Source organism: Oncorhynchus clarkii, chromosome 18 (genome assembly GCF_045791955.1).
Source record: "Oncorhynchus clarkii lewisi isolate Uvic-CL-2024 chromosome 18, UVic_Ocla_1.0, whole genome shotgun sequence".
NCBI classification, from domain to species: domain Eukaryota; kingdom Metazoa; phylum Chordata; class Actinopteri; order Salmoniformes; family Salmonidae; genus Oncorhynchus; species Oncorhynchus clarkii.
Window position 1 is genome coordinate 16,611,039 of NC_092164.1, and position 3,834 is coordinate 16,614,872.

The 3,834-nt window shown below is 46.4% G+C and overlaps 1 protein-coding gene across 2 annotated transcripts in view; it reads right to left on the minus strand.

Moving 5' to 3' along the window:
• Positions 1-3,549, minus strand: part of LOC139373082 (probable cationic amino acid transporter) — a 16,166-nt gene extending 12,617 nt beyond the window's left edge. Inside the window, exon 1 of one of the 2 annotated variants that reach the window (XM_071113168.1) lies at positions 3,418-3,549. The gene's annotated coding sequence lies outside the window, so the exon portion shown is untranslated. Of the gene's footprint in view, positions 1-3,131; positions 3,181-3,417 lie in introns of those variants that run through there. The other variant, XM_071113169.1, reaches the window with a different exon arrangement.
• Between the last annotated feature and the right edge of the window lie 285 nt (positions 3,550-3,834).

Here is a 3,834-nt window from a genome sequence, read left to right on the forward strand (position 1 = left end):
AAAAAGAAGAACAGGTGTAAACAGCCCATTACAATGTCCAGCCATCCTCTGTCTTTCGATCGGTCTGTCTGTCCGTCCGTCTGCCTGTTGGCATGCCTGTCCATCCATCTGTCTGTCATCTGGTTTCCTAGTCATCCACCATAATAATAAATTATTGTTATTCAATCAGCCAATCAATGGGCATGATTCATTGTTGTAAGAGAGTGGTTAGCTGTGTGTTCCAGCCAACATTCTGTCTGATTGACAGAACGTACATCCTGATTCAGCTTCTGGAACTCAGTACCTTAATAAAGATAAGAGCCTCATTCAGTCCAATTTGGCAACCGATTCAGTCCAATCTGGCAACCGCCAATGTTCTGATATGGCAACCACTGGACTTCTAAGTAGGTCAGAGTCAGAGAGAGGGTATGTATTCATTGAGTATAGGACCTGACTCAGGAGAAAGGTTCTCTCTCTCTTCCTTTCTTTCAGTCTCTCTCTCTCTTTCTCTCTCCAGTCTGTTCAAGAGTGTAGTGAGAGTGGGAAAGACAGCTGGAACGCAGCCCTCCATCTCCCTCTCTCTCCTCTTTCCCCCTCTCTCTCACCTTTCTCTCTCCCCCCTCTCACCTCTCTCTCTCTCTCTCTCTCTCTGTCCCTCTGAATCTGTGTTCCTTTGGACGGCCTTGTATCTGATAACTATAGTAACCATATTGCCAAACTGTGACACATATCTAAAAGGATTAGTAACCACACCAATACGCTGTACACATCACTAGGGCCCCAGAGTTTATTCCCCCTTCCTCTCGCTCTCTATCTTTCTATATATCTACGTGGCCTGTAGTCTGGTAGGGGGTGTGCTGCTGATGACGGAGATGCAGATGGCTCTGTGATGGTGTGTGTGCGTGTGTGTGTGCGTGTGTGTGTGTGTGTGTGTGTGTGTGTGTGTGTGTGGAGGTGATTGTACTAGCTTTTATGCACAGACAGGCTCTGTGACGTCAGTGAGGCTATCTGCCATTCACAAACCAAATCAGGTTGTGTGTGTTCTTGTGAGAGGGTGAGTCACACATGAAATAGAACAAGGGTTATGAGATCATCTATACACACACACACACACACAACAATCTATCAAGCAATCAAGAAAAGGGCACTTTGCGCAAACAAACATTTAGACAGTATAAGAGAACACAAACACACACAAACACACAAACACACACACACAGCTGCAACCTGTGGCTCAGTGATGTTTCATCATTAAGCATTACACACACATACAAACACACACCTGTTGACAGAATGATTGATCTAAATCCATTACAAACAAGCTTATAGGGAGCAGTCGATGTTACTCCCCGTGACATCTAGCCATGACAGGAGGGGAATTATTGAACTGGTATCCCCATCAGGGTTAAACTCACCTTGTGATCTTCCTTGTCATGACAGGAATGGAGCCAAACTAATACAACATAACAGACATGCCTATTATCAAGACTTCATCAACACCATATTTTAGCAATAAGGCCCGAGGGGATGGGGTATATGGCCAGTACACCACGGCAAAGTGCTGTTCTTAGGCACAACGCAACTCAGAGTGCCTGGTTACAGCCCTTAGCCGTGGTATAATGGCCATATACCACAAACCCCCGAGGTGCCTTATTGCTATTATAAACTGGTCACCAACGTAATTAAAGCAGTAAAAATAAATGTATTGTCATATGCATGGTATACGGTCTGATATACCACAGCTGTCAACCAATCAGCATTCAGGACTTGAACCACCCAGTCCTGTTAATGACTGCTGCTTTCAGCACCACGGCCAGCACCACACAGATGGAAGGAGAGAGAAAGGGAGAGAGGGACAGAGGGAGATGTAAAGAAGTGAGAGAGAAGAGAGCGGAGGAATGGATGAGGAAGAGTGGTAGAGGAAGAAAAGGAACATGGGGAAGAATGGGTGATGAAGAGAGAGAGAGAGAAAGAGATAGAGAACTCTCATGACATGTAAATAGAGATGAGCTTGTTCTCAGGCTCCAGGCTTTCTGACACACAGACCTGCCTCAACATCTCAGTGTGTGCATGTGTGTGTTTAAACCTCAGCCCTAAATAATTGAAATCAATGTTTCCAGCTTTTGGCTTCTCAGACAGAGAGAGGAATGTGTGTGAAGGCTCTGATGACAATACTGCAGTTACAAAGCTCCTTTGATCCCTCTCTCTCTCTACTATCTGTTTCATGCTCAAACCCAGAGAGGATGGAAAGTTATAACACAATAATATACAGTAACTACCTTACCCTACCCTATCCTTACCCTATCCTACCCTATCCTTACCTTATCCAACCCTACCCTACCCTATCAAACCCTATCCTTACTTTATCCAACCCTACCCTATCCTTACCTTATCCTACCCTATCCTTACCCTATCCTATCCTACCCTACCCTTACCCCATCCTACCCTATCCTACCCTATCCTTACCTTATCCAACCCTACCCTATCCTTACCTTACCCTATCCTACCCTATCCTTATCCCACCCTACCCTATCCTACCCTATCCTTACCTTATCCAACCCTACCCTATCCTTACCTTACCCTACCCTATCCTTATCCCGCCCTACCCTATCCTACCCTATCCTTACCTTATCCAACCCTACCCTATCCTACCCTATCCTACCCTATCCTTATCCCACCCTACCCTATCCTACCCTATCCTTACCTTATCCAACCCTACCCTACCCTTACCCTATCCTACCCTATCATATCCTTACCTTATCCAACCCTACCCTATCCTACCCTATCCTGTACCTCCCAACAAATCTGCTCCCAAGAGAGTTTCCCCAACAACACAAGTTCAGATGCCCTCCCCCCTCCACACACACCCTATCATCTATAGAAAAAGACAGCCTGATTCTTGCAGAGGATAGGCGTGCACATGGGCGTGCACCCTACCCACATGATGCATGATGCTATAAAACGGATGATAAGCACACACACACACACCATACACCACACACACACACACACACACACACACAGCAGAGGGTAGCCTTATATCTATCTAAAGGTCCTTCTATGATAAAATAGCGATCAGATGAGATGTAGCCTACTACGTGATGATATCAGGCAGATTTCAACATTTACTCTAGCTGTTGATAAACAAATACCTTTATGTCGGGTAATGTAATAACCAAATCATATCTTCCTCTCCTCTCTCTCTCCTGGTGTCTACTGCAGCTACAACCGGGATGCGAGCTCCCACCCCCAACGCAGGTGTGACTCAAGAATGAAACATTTTATCATCAAACAACTGCGCGATCAACTGCAGGACACACATACATACCGCGGGTCAAATACGCCATTTTCACACACACATAAACCATGACGACACAGACAGGGAGAGTGAGAGTGGGACAGAGATGGAGAGAAAGGATGAGAAACAAATTCACTTACGTATTCTACCGTGACCCTGGCAGATTAGAGAATGATCGCCGTCCCCCGGAAAGGCTCGAGCTCCATGTCGGCTGCTGTTGCAGTCTCTCTCTCTCCTCTCTCGCTCGCCCTTTCTCGCTCTCTCTGACTCTCTCTCCTCTCTCTTTCTCTTCCCTCTCTCTCTTCTCCTTTTCTCTCTTCAGCAGCAGTAGCATCTCGCGCATCACCAGGAGGCGGTGGGAGGCGAGAGCCTTTTAAATCATTCAGAAGCCTGCTTACACCACGTGACCAGTAATCTATTATTTAGTTGTATACCCCCTCCCCCTCCCACAGCCGAATGGCACTTCGTGACGTCACTTTCGTACTCTGAAGCGCGTCCCGGTTCCTCCGCTCGTCCTGTTCAATAGCCTATAAACAGAGAGAGGCATAGGCTAGCTA